The sequence below is a fragment of the Canis lupus genome, chromosome 19 (genome assembly GCF_048164855.1).
Source record: "Canis lupus baileyi chromosome 19, mCanLup2.hap1, whole genome shotgun sequence".
Lineage (NCBI taxonomy): Eukaryota > Metazoa > Chordata > Mammalia > Carnivora > Canidae > Canis > Canis lupus.
Window position 1 is genome coordinate 36,345,126 of NC_132856.1, and position 12,922 is coordinate 36,358,047.

A 12,922-nucleotide genomic window follows, 5' to 3' on the forward strand; every position below is an offset into this window, starting at 1 on the left:
ATAGAAAAATTTTCAACGAAGGCATATTTAACCGTGCAGCTCAGGGTTACTTAAGACTGTGTGGGTGTTCCACTGTAATCATCTCAAGGACCCTTTTGAACTCTGAATTTTAGGAAACCCTCCTACTGCAACAGAAATCTGGTGAATTTTTAAATAAACTTTATTTTTCATAGACTTTATTTTTTTTTAGAACAGTCTTAGATTTACAGAAAACTTGAGCAGATAGTACAGCACGTTCCAGGATAAACTTCCTTCCCACAAACATACAGCTTCTTCTATCATTAACATATTATATTAGAACAGTACACTTGTCACCAATTGAACCAACACTAATACAGTGTTATTAACTAAATATCTCTACATCATTCTATTAACTAAAGTCTGTGCTTTATTCAGATTTTCTTGGTTTTTATCTCATGTCCTTCTCCTGTTGCAGGGTCTTATCCAGACGGTACATTCCATTAGTTGTCAGATCTCCTTAGGCACCTTTTGGCTGTATGTTTCCATACTCCCCTGATTTTTTTTTTTTTTTTTTTACTCCCCTGATTTTTAATAAAGATTGTGATGGTTTTGAGGAGTATGGGTCAGATATATTGTGGATTGCCCCTCTCCTTTTTTTTTTTTTTTTTTTTTTTTTTTTTAAGGATCAGTCCGGGGAAATGGGTTTTAGGAGGAAGACCATGGAGGTAAAATACCACTCACCAGAGCATGTCAAACAGTACCTATGATCAGATGAGGGTGACTTCTCACCATTGATGGCGACTGTGATCACCTGGCTGAGGTCACGTTTGTTGGGCTTCCCCGCTGTAGTTACTCTATACCCTTCTCTTTGAGACAGACTTTCAAAGTGCAGATGTATATAGATGATTAGATCTCTGTTTCAGAATATGCTGCTGACAGTGCCGAGGACACACTGTCTAGAGATGAAAGCAGTTCTAAAAGCCTTTTGAACCAAGACTGTTGAATCTTACACAGCATCTATAGATGCTACACAGCAGCAGCACTGTTTGGACCATTTTTTCCCTTCTATTTGAAAATATCTTTGCCCCCTATAGCCTCACCTCCCCTGTTGGATTACTTAGGCATCAATGGCAAAAAGGATCAATGTGGGTAGAGAAGACCCTTTCCCAAGCTCACGGCAAAGCCAGCACCTATATAGTTTAAAAACAGATGTTGTCTGTGCCAACCCGTGTGACTCCACACGGAGAGGACTCAGGAGAAAATTTTCGCGTAAATTCAAGGCAAAACCTCTCTGTCTGCATAACTGCAACTCACTGGATAAAGACAGTGTGGCTGGTTTTTTTTTTTTTTTTCTTTTACAGTGTGGCTGTTTGAATTCAAGAAGAGAAATATGAATGTTTATTTGAATAAGGGTATCTGTTAGGATTTATTTTTCTTTTGCAAGTATCTTGCCCCACTCTCCAAAAAAGAATAAGAAAAGAACACAAGATAACTCGAGCAAAAATAAATATATACACATACACATACATGTATATGGCATAATGCAACAAACAGTTTAGAGGTAGCGGGTTTCAGATGTGGCTTGTCCCAGGGGCTCGAATAACTTCTTACTCTCTGCTTGGTTTTGCTTTCTTGGTGTTCATCCATTCTGGAGCCCTTTCAAGGTGGCAAGTGAGACCCTAGACCCTAAATCCCTCTCCTGGGGGGATGAGTCATATGCTCTTCCTCACAGTAATGTAAATTTTCAAATAAGAAAGGAGACAAACATCAAATGCACAGAGCAGTATGACACACAGTGAAATGACTTTAGAAGCTGGCTTATTTTTCCTTTGAGCCAGAGAGGAGCAACAGGGTGTGTGTTCAGTATTAGACAGGCAAACAAACAACCAACAGCTCAACCAAAATCTCAGTTGCCACTTTCAGGCAATCATAAAACTGTGAGGTTCACCCTCTAGTTCTGAATCTCCTTAGTAGAAATGGTATGTCTCTTCACTGCCTGACATGGGATATGAGAAGAGAAAATGAGACAATAAATGAGAAAGTGCCTAGAAAAAATACTATAACAGTAAAAGTCTACATAGTCCTAGAATGGTTTGTTTCGATGTTAGGACCTGTGTTCCAAGAAAGTCTTCCCCCTTAGTGGCTTAGCTGGAAGGTAGCTGGGTGACCAGACTGAGCAATAGATTTGAGAACAGCCCCTATAAGGGACTCTTGCTACATGCCACAGCACAGATGAGTGTCACATAATATTAGGGAGAAGCAGACCCAAGCAAACATACTGTGTGGTTTCATGCATACAGAGCTCAGAAACAGACAAAATTAACCTATGGGGTTAGGAGTCAAGTTAACTGGCTAACTTTGGGGGGTTAGTAACTGGTAAGGCACAAAGAATATTTCTGGGGTGCTGGTAACATTCTGATGCTCGAACCTGGAAGTTAGTCAACATGGGTATGTTCAATTTATGAAAATTCATCAAGCGATATTATTTGTGTACTTTTCTGTCTGTATTTGTATCTTATTTTGAAAGTTTATCCTAAAAATGTTTAATGCCATGAAGCGCGAATCCAGTTTCAAATTACAGAGGTGAGAAAGCCAAAGCCTGTGGAATGAACTCAGGCTTCCCATCTTTCCCGTCTGGCCGGTGCTGTGTGTGTCTTAGAATGTTCTCACAGGGCAGCAGGGGCGGGCTTGGGGGGCTGGGAGCTTGGTGAAGGGTTAGTCATAATTCCACTTCTCCATGGTCCTCATTTCTCTCCGAGCAGCTACGCCTGGCCAGCCACACCCTGGGTGCTACCCCTGGATGCATTTGAGCTTGCAGCCTCTGAGAATGTTAAAATCCTGACTCCACTGCATCTCAAGACGTGACCCTGGGCTACTTTCTGAACCTTTCCATGTTTTCTCATCCTAAGATTATAATACATTCCCAGAAGGTTTTTTTTCTTTCTTTCTTTTTTTTTTTTTTTTTAACAAGGATCAAATGGGCACTTAACACAACACTGGCCACGTAATAGATTTTGAACAAAGGAAATGATAACTCTTAGAAGTAGTAATATTGTCATAAATAATAAAAAGATTTAATGAAATAAAATTGATAGTCCCTCGTTGACTCCCAGCCATTCTCTCGCAAGAATTGCTGCTGAGCTTGTCCTTGCTCAGATCTCATTTGCTACGTCAGGGTTTTCCTCGACCATGTTTAATAACCAGTTCCCAGATCTGGATATTGGGGGCTGTAAATTTTCCTGGTGACTGTTGCCAATGACAGGGAAGGAAAGACTTGTGTAATTACCACTTGTACTTCCACAAAACACATGAACTCAAGTCAAGAGCAAGGGTTTTGGACAATAAAACACTGAGTTTTTTTAAATCCAGAAAAGATCTGCCCAACTTATATGATAAGAAGTGTGTGCCTGTTTAGAAAAACAGAACAAGGGCTAATGGCAGTGTAGCAAAGCACCACTGGAAGGGACCGTTTCCCTTTCTCTCCCAAATGCTGCACACATCTGGAAGAAGAATTAAGGCATCAGGATGAGTCGTGGGTTGCTTGGAAATCAGTACCTTTGCCTCTGGTCAAAATCCATGGCCGTGGTTTTCAGGGCTCCATCGGTAATGCAGCGCCTTTCCCAGTTCATTTTATGGCGTGGTTGTTTGCAAATGATGCTATAATGTTCAACAGCTTTCAAACAAGTTAGCTTAATGGGATCCATGGAAATATCCCAAGACAGCAACATACTAGGATTTTTGGAAATACTGAAACACCGTAACTCCACTTGAAAATGCTTAAGACAGTCCTTTGCAAGATGTTGGACTTGGCTCCCCAAAACTAGTTAAAGATGCTTTCATTTCTGAGTATCATGTTTTCAGTTCATGAGAAAGCGGGTAGACGTGAGTTTCAGGGAGAAGATTGCTTTGCCATTGCATTCCCCCAAAGTGTTTTATTTCTGGAAAGAAAATGAGTAAGCTTACTTTTTTTCCCCCTGCAGTGTCTGTACAAGATAGCAAGTAGGCTTAGGTCGAGCTTGTGCTTCTGAAAGGAGCTGTCCACATCAGCACAGGACCGACGGGGTTGTGAAAGGTTGAGCAAGTTGCACAGAGCTGGAATTTCCTAGGATGACCAGTCCCATATCTTCTGGACTTCCAGAAATTACATTGTAGAAGCAGAATTTCTCTAAGAGGCTCATCTGGCTGGCCAAAGAAATTGAAATTCAGCAAATCCAAAAGTGACCGCTGTGAATTCTTAACCAACAAGCTCAGAGCGTGGCACATAGTCATTTCTTAAAAATGTAGCTGCCCTCCTCCCGAGTTGACACAGACCCTTATTTTCCTTCTGACAACAGTTGTATTGATATCTTATGTTGCCCCAAACCAGTGAAAATTGATAACAGCATAGTTGATTTTAAATTACATTTGAGGGAGGTGGGTGGGGGGGATGGGGTGACTGGGTGACGGGCACTGAGGGTAGCACTTGACGGGATGAGCACTGGGTGTTATGCTATATGTTGGCAAATTGAACTCCAATAAAAAATATACAAAAAAATAAACAAAAATAAAAAAATAAATTACATTTGGAGGGGCAGAGCCTTTTGCAAAATTGGACAAGAGGCATCACTCGCAGCACTTTCTCCAGTGGACCCATTTTCTATGCATCCGCCTTTGCAAGTGTCAGCTCTCTGCAGAGATTCTTTCTGGCTTCTCTGAAAGTCTTCTCTTTTTCCAACTTATGACTTTGGTTCATGTAACTTTCCCTACTGTCAAAGGTACATAGCTGAAAAGAGTAAGGGGTATTTAACTGAAGAGTGACAGCTCAAAGGTGAGCGATTGGATTCCAGATTTTGTATAATTCTGAGACAGTTTATGCTCATCGTTCTTCAGTCTAAACATCACAGTAAAATTGTAGATGCCCTTAAACCTTTTTATGGGCTACAGAGTATCTCTAAAGTAAAAGAAAACACAAAAAGTACTTCTTTATAGAACAATTCTCCCTTTATGCTCCAAAAGCTGTGTAGGTATGATTAAATGTAACAGAGCTAGGTAAAACGGATCCCACATTTGGAGCAGGGTGCTGTATTTGCCTTCAGCCAATATTTTGGAAAAATCCGATGTCAGTTTAGAGGCTGATATTAAACCAATCCCTACAAATTCAGTGGAAGGCAGCTGCAGAAATCTCACGAAAAAAGCCAGTCATTTTGTGCAAGGGCATCTAAGTGGGTATCAGCACATGGTGGTAAACTAGCCAATCAGTTTGCGTATTTGAGTGGAGTTTCAGAAGATAATTGCTTCATTTCCAGGTCGGTCTAGCTCACCACTTGACCTTGGACTAATTGCTTAATCTCTCTTGGCTTCAGGTTTTCTATCTTGAAAGCAAGAATAGTAATAACTTGCAGCTACCTATCTCATCCGGGTATTGAGTGGATTAATGGGGTCATGTTTGTAAGGTCCTGGAAAATTCTCCAGAGAGAAAGTTCTACCACTTTTTTGTTTCTGGCTGGTAGCATTTTAGAGCTATGGATGGGAAGGACTGCATTGAGTGGGGTCATGACTGCAGATGGTTCTCTGCTGCCTTCTAACTAAAGAATGGACACCTTTCGAAAGCACAGCCTTTCATTACTATAAAATCTCTGATTTTCTTTTGTTCATGCAACAATCTGGAACTCCTGCGGAAAACCAGATTCTCCCCTCTATCTAAACAGTCCATGGAACTCTGAGGAAGGCACTGTGATCTCATGAGCCACGGGAAACTACTCAGAATATTTCTGCTCCAGTCAATACCTAGATTGACTTCTGGGGTGGGAAGGACTTGGGCTGAGTCCTATCTCTGCCAGTTCTTGGCTGGGGGACCCTGAGCAAATCTCTTGGCCCTCCTGTTGGGAGCACCACCTGTAGATGTCTGACACGTGGTCGGCTCTCAGGAAAAATTACCTACATTAACAGTAAGTGTCACAGTACCTGCGTGTACTCTCTAGTCCCACAAAGAATGGCGATGAGAACTAGTCTTTCATTAGCCCAAACCAGAGCCGTGGCTAGCCATTAACAATACCCTCATTTTGCAAGCACTGTAGATTTGGGAAAATGGCAATTTGAAAGGAAACAACTCTGCGTCAGAGATTTATCCAAATCCCCATCGTATATTTTGCTACCGATCTAGCCCAACCCCCTGACTTCCCGGGGGTGACATGAAGAGTAGCTCTGAATAACAGGCATTTACTGAAAACGAGCTACATGCCAGGCATTGTGCTAACACTGTGCATAGCCTTTCTCACGTAATAGTCACAAGGTAGGGACTGTCAATAATCCCTTTTACAGAGGGGGGACCGTGAGGTCTAGTGAGGTGAAGTTATCCAGCACCACACGGTTATTAAACAGAGAAGCCAGATTGCAGTCTTCGCTCTGACTCCAGAGTCCTGTTCTAACCCAGTTCTGTCCAACGGAAAACAATGTGAGCCATGGATGTAATTTTAAATTTGCAAATAGCCATATTTTTTTTAAAAAAGGAAGAAAAAAGCTGGAGAAATTAATTTCAATAGTATGTCTTTAATCCAAAATATTTGAGAATACCATCATTCCAACAGTCAATATAGAGATTATTTTTAAAGGATTTATTTATTTATTTTTGAGAGAGAGAGAGACATAGAGAGACAGAGACAGAGAGAGAGAAAGCGAGCTCACACAGCAGGAGGGGCAGAGGGAGAAGGAGAGAAAGAATATCAAGCAGACCCCGCATGGAACATGGAGCCGGACCTGAGGCTCGATCCCACCACCCTGAGATCATGACCTGAGCCAAACCAAAAGCGGGACACTTAACCGACTGAGCCACCCAGATGCCCCATATAGAGATTATTAATAAGAAATTTACCACCTTTTTCTGTTTTCGTACTAAAGCTTTGAAAGTTAGTTTATATTTGCACTTACAGCCTGTCTTAATTTGGACTAGCCACCTTTCAAGCACTCAACAGCCACTGTCACTCGTGACCACTGTACTGGACAGCGTAGCTCTAACCATTGCACCATCATGCCGGAGTCTTTGAAGTTGTTATCAACCAGGGTTCCCCAACTGTATTTACCGAGGATGCAAATCATAGATTTTCCAGTTCGAACAGAGGTAATAAAAAGGGAGAGATTTAGAAGTGTAGTGGGATTTCAGCACATTATTCTTTATATTCTCTGTTTATCAAACACTTCACTCTCAAAGAATAGCTCTTTTCTAGAACAACTTGCTATCTGAGCTTTATCTTTGTCATATATAATATGTGTACTTATATAAGCTGGTACAAAGAAAAAACTGTTAACTGACTGGATGAATGAATGAATGAATGAATGAATCCAGTGCCATAAAAGAGGATGGGCTCTTGTGCAGGGAAATGTGTAGGCAAGATCTTCATCTAATTTTGGCCCACCTCTGTAGCCCTGCCTGTGGAACGGTGCCAGGTATCAAGAGGCTTGCAAGAAGCATTTTTTGGTGGAATATATTGATGAATCCACATGGAGAAAGTAGGTATTTAAAATTGTATTCCTAACGGACATAGGGAATCTAAAATCCTTTCTCTGTCCCATGTATTTGGATTTTAAGACCCCAAATCAAGCCCCAATGGATATAGCTTATTTAAACCAGTTCATTTATTTATGTTTCCAAATGAAGTAGCATCAGAGAGACCAGAGGAATCAAGAGTCTACTTTAAAAGACAGTTGCTGACTTTCCACTGATTGTCCCAAGGATGTCAGAGCCAGATGTTCTACAGATGTAAGTACAGGTCACAGGCTGCATCATCCATGATTCAGCTGCAGTGTTCTGTCTCCAAGAGAACCCCTCACATACTCTCTTCCTGGCTTAGACCTCACTGGCTTATCCTCAAAGTGCTCTCGAGATTCCTGCCTGGCCCATCTATCAATTCACCTCCCACTCCAAGCCATCCATACATTAGCGGGGACTCCTCAGGGTTTTTCCGGGCTGACAAGATGCTCCATCTCAAGGGGCCTGAGGATGGTGTTAGGGCAAGTCCCCTTTAGATTCCGGAGGGCTGGTCCAAACCCAGCACGGAATGAACTGGGTTTTTGTCCTTTAACCATAAAGCTGACTTTGCTTTCTTCACTTAAGCATGAATTTCCCTAAAACGACTGACCATTATTGTATTGGTAAGACTTTTTGAATTGCAAGTGATACAACTCTACTTAAACTGATTTCATGAAGGAAAGGTGAGGAGGGTTATATGGACTTCAGGCACGGCTGGATCCAAGGGCTCCCCAGGTCAGGCTAATGTCTTAGTCTTTCCTCCATGTCTGGGCTCCGCTTACTTCTTTGTTATCTTCGTTTTCCACGATGCTTCCCGAGCCCTCACCCAGAAACTGCCTTTACGGCCAACCAGGGCAGCAACCTCCAGGGAAGGTCACTTCTCCTACTGCATGGTGGCCAAGACACAATCCTGAGACCATCTCTCATTGGTCTAATCTGTGTCACATGACTCCTCTCCAACGGGCCATGGGGCCATGGTCGAGTCACAGACCCATGCCTTGATTTAGACGGTGGACTCATCTGGCCTGGAAGGAGAGTAACGATGCATCCTTAAAGGAGAAGCAGGTGTTCTTACTGGGGGGAATCGAAGCTGGACAGGCCAACGCTCTAAGCATCGAGACTAGGGGCCCTATCTCTGGACATAATCCTTGGTCTCTTCTCTTTGGTATTGTGTCGGCTTTGTTCTCCTTGCTCTGTCTCCCACATACCTTATTGTGTAGCACTAGTAAGCGTTATGCTCCTCATCATTATTGCAGGTGCCTGGGTATCCCGCTTTAGTGTGAGCCCCTGAGAGCAGGGACCATGGCTCATTCATTTCTGCATCTCCAACGCTTAGCGTAATTCCTGGCACACAGTAGGTAATTGGGGAAAGTTTGCCAAAAAAGGAAGAAAAAAATGAACCATCTGGGAATCAAATGGCCTGAGTGAAAACTCTTCATCATGAACAGTGACATTTGGAAGCAAGCTGAAGAATGCACCATTGTGAGACTGCTCCGGAAAAAAAAGCAATCTAATTTTGGCCTTGTGACCACTTCATCGGGTCCATGGCAACATGCAGTGATTACAATTTTGATGTGAATATGGGTGTTTGATCCTCTAGACAAAGAGCAGAGGGCAGATATAATCCTTTCTCGCTGCTCTTCTGGGAGAATTGACTCAGCACATTTTGCCTCATTTCCGTCTTCATCCCTCTCATTCTTCCCACCTCCCTCTCCTCTGCTTTCTTCCCTCTGTCTTGCCTCTTCTTTTTCCAGCTCTACCTTCTGCTTTTGCCCCGAGGAATCAGGGCTTGAGTTTCAGTCCTGGCTATGTATCGTGGGGCAAGTTGTTTCACCTATCCAAGCTTACTTTCCCTGTCTGTGACATTAAGATCATAACTAATGATCATAATAGCCATTACTATTATCCAGGTCAAGTTTGATGGTATTATTATTATTATAAAATGCACAGCACAGACTAGAGCAAGTGCTTTAGGAGAGAAGCAGGGTGGCGGGGGCAGAGATTCCATTTCTGTGGGGTGGTCAAGATTGTGAAAAAGAGACTTTGGTTACGAATTCACTCAATTTCAAACCACCCTCCCACACAGAGGCCAATATGCCTCTGCTCTCCGAGCCTCCTATCCGATGACAGTATTTGGGGTCCTTGGCCATGATGTGGCTACAGAGCATTTGTCTCCTGATGGTGACCCACTGGATCAGAATCAACCGCTCTCTCCTGCTGGATGCCCCCTCCCCCGGGACTTCTAGGGTAGCCAGCTGGCACAGGGAGGAATTCCTCATGTTGACCTCGGTTCTTAAGCCCTTTAAGCCCTGTTCCAAACACACTAAGAAGCCACAGGCCCAATGACATCACCCAAGTAGCAATAACATCCAGGATGTGTTTACACATTTTGTGGGCTTCCATCTCACCCATTCACTTGAGCCTTTTTTCTAGAACCTATTAAGGTCTAGCACTTAAAGTGCTCAACAATTATCTGTTGCCTACACTGGACAAACCAATATGATCTGGCACATACAATACTAATTTGAGAAATGAATCAATTATGATGTGCCATAAATGCTTACAAAATGAATGATGAATGATCCGCAGTAGAAAATCCACGGATATGTGTTGAATGAACAAACAACAGAGCGAATGAATGAATGAATGCATGCGTGAATGAACACCCTAACGGTCATGCCATAGGCATGTGGTAAGCTGCTCTTCTATTTATTTTCTGTAGCTGTAATTTAGTCCTGAGAAACTGACTCTAAATTTATAATCTTTTATTTTCTGTTGTTGAATTTTGAAATAGATACTGCTATCAGTATGGATTGAATTCCGTTTTCAGCTAGCAAAAAGATATTTTCAAACATCCTTGAATTGAGCATGCAGAACCAGGGAGGGATGGTGCCTATGCCCCCACTAATCTCTGTTATGACATATCTGCATGACGGAGAGGATCACGCTCCTGGGCTGAGAAGAAGAGGATTGTCCACGAACAACATGTGAGTGGAGCCATCGTGTTCCTGTATATACTCAGTAGATATATGTACAGGCTGGAATAGGTAAATTTAATCCTTTGCCATTATTCATTTCACTTCCCTGAATTCTGTGGTATTTCCAAGGAGTGACTGCTTTTCTTCTGGGTTAAGTAGAAATCTTTGCTTAAGTCAAAACCACTTACTTTAAATACATTCAGTGACATTGGGATCTTTTGCCCTGAGAGTGTTTCTCATGTTTTTCAAAGTCAATGAATTGTCACTTGACCTTATGGACACTTATAGATCACTGAATTAAGGATTAAATTGAGTACAGTAAAGAAGCTTTTATCTGAAATTCACTGATATATTGAGACCGATTTGGGAAGTCATAACAGTGTCACTTTATTAAACACTGAAGATTATAACGGCAAAGTATACAAAATTAAAAGGACTTGGGCTTTAATTCTGCTAGTTAGAATGATTTGCGGTCTCTTTTAAGGAGGTCAAGAATATTTGCATAGAAGAAAAAATCATATCAGAGTAACTCCAGTTAAAATTCAATCAGATGTGAAAGTGCTGTAAGTCAGAACAGTCTTGAAAAGTTAAAAATGCCCTCAGCTTCCTAGATGGTTCATGCAGAGCTTGGCATCAGGAAGACAAGTAACTGAACAATGATGAAACTCTGTTTTGTTTTGTTTTTTAATTTAGATATTTTGCTATTACGTTTCTCTCCCTTAAAAATTTTCTCCCTCATCGGTTTGATATTAGAATGTGTCACACAGCTGAACTTAACAGAGAGAAACGTTCATATCCTTTTTTTTTTAAAGATTTTATTTATTTATTCATGAGAGAGAGAGGCAGAGACCTACAGAGAGGAGAAGCAGAGGGAGAGCCCTATGTGGGACTCGATCCCAGGATCCGGGGATCACTCCCTGAGCCAAAGGCAGAATCTCAACCACTGAGCCACCCAGGCGTCCTGAGATGTTCATATTCTTACATAGTTTTGAAATGCCAGGATGTATGTACTTTCTTCTTTGGGCAAAATCTGCTTTCACACTCATCCAAATGTGTCCTGGTGGTAGGCTTTCCAGGTTGTCGTGAAAGAGAGACTGTTCATTGCTTCTCATCTGGAAAGGATAGATCTGATCTATATTAGAATCTAGTTAGAACCAAATCTGCTCATTATCTAGATGCTGTCTAATGAGATTTTATTTGTCTGCCAGCCGGTTTCATGGCCTGCCCAAGTCCGAAGAGTTTGAAAAATAATTACAATTCTTTAGATTCCCCCCTTCCAGTGAAAGGAACTTAGTTGAAGAGTTTACAAACATGATTTTATACCCAGGAGTGTGACTGGATAATGGGTTGTTTGGGAACAAGAGTAATAATGAGAATACTAAATCAGATTTCCAAATCCCAACACACAGATTTAGGTACATGATATTGAAAATTGTGGACAATAAATAAGCAAAATAAGACAAAATGAAAATTCCAGCATTTTTTCCTGTCTCTCATGTGAGAAAATCAGCTTCTTTCATGTTAGTAAATGGACTTGTGTCCCCCCAGAAATGGTTACTCTGTGTTCTAAACCCAGTATCTAGATGCCCAGTGGCCCATATTGAGCATGCATGGAATGGATAGCAAGATTGAGTATTCCAGTTGTATTTTATGAAAAAAAAATGCCAGTTGAGAGAAAACTTTCCAGAAGAAACAGTATGACAAGAGGGAGAGGAATAGGAGACTGTCTTTCTTCAGAGGAAAACTATTTCTCTTATCAGACTCTTTCCACTTAAAGTAAGCCTTATGTGGGAGAGGCCAGAGAAAAAAGTGTGGGCACATTTAGGAAAGCAGGGAGACACTTGTTAAAAAAAATAGTTTCCCTTTCTTTATAGGTAGATAAAATATGGTGGTTAAGCCCCTGCTATTTAGAGTCAGATTACCAGGGCTCAAGCTCTCGCTTAGTGGTTAAATGTCTAAAGGCATGATCATTCATTCATCTATCTATCCATCCATTCATTCATTCATTTATTCTGAGCACTTTCTCTGTGCCAGTTACAAGAGGCTATAGGTTTGAACGATACAGGATCCCTGCTCTCCTGGAGTGGACATTCTCTTGAGGGGAAAACAGAAAATAAATAAATAAACATGCATGCAAATGAAATCAGATACTTTTATAGATCAGGATGAAAAAAGAAAATTATACAGAGGATCATCAGCAGGGGAGCAGGGCCTATGTTAGTTTAATATGTATACTGAGGTGGTGACCTGAATGGGGGGGAAGTACCCAGATGCAAGGAACAGCTTTTCAGGCAGAGGGAACAGCATAGGCAAAGCGTGTGTTCTGATGAGCCTGGCAGGTGGGTGGGGACTGGTTTCGACTATATCTGGTAATCTAGGGAGTCCTTGAATGGCTTTAAGCAGGGGAATGATACAATCTGAGCTGTGCTAGTGAGAGACCGACCTCAGGTCCTGACCCATGGTGTCAGGGATAACTCAG

General features: G+C 41.8%; 1 protein-coding gene across 4 annotated transcripts in view; it reads left to right on the forward strand.

Moving 5' to 3' along the window:
• Positions 1 to 5,819: 5,819 nt before the first annotated feature.
• WNT5A (Wnt family member 5A) overlaps positions 5,820 to 12,922 on the forward strand; it is a 34,263-nt gene continuing 27,160 nt past the window's right edge. The window contains exons 1-5 of one of the 4 annotated variants that reach the window (XM_072785837.1): positions 5,820 to 5,888; positions 6,870 to 7,057; positions 7,361 to 7,446; positions 7,595 to 7,696; positions 10,260 to 10,452. The gene's annotated coding sequence lies outside the window, so the exon portion shown is untranslated. The remainder of the gene's footprint in view (positions 5,889 to 6,869; positions 7,058 to 7,360; positions 7,447 to 7,594; positions 7,697 to 10,259; positions 10,453 to 12,922) is intronic. The other 3 variants (XM_072785838.1, XM_072785840.1, XM_072785839.1) reach the window with 3 other exon arrangements.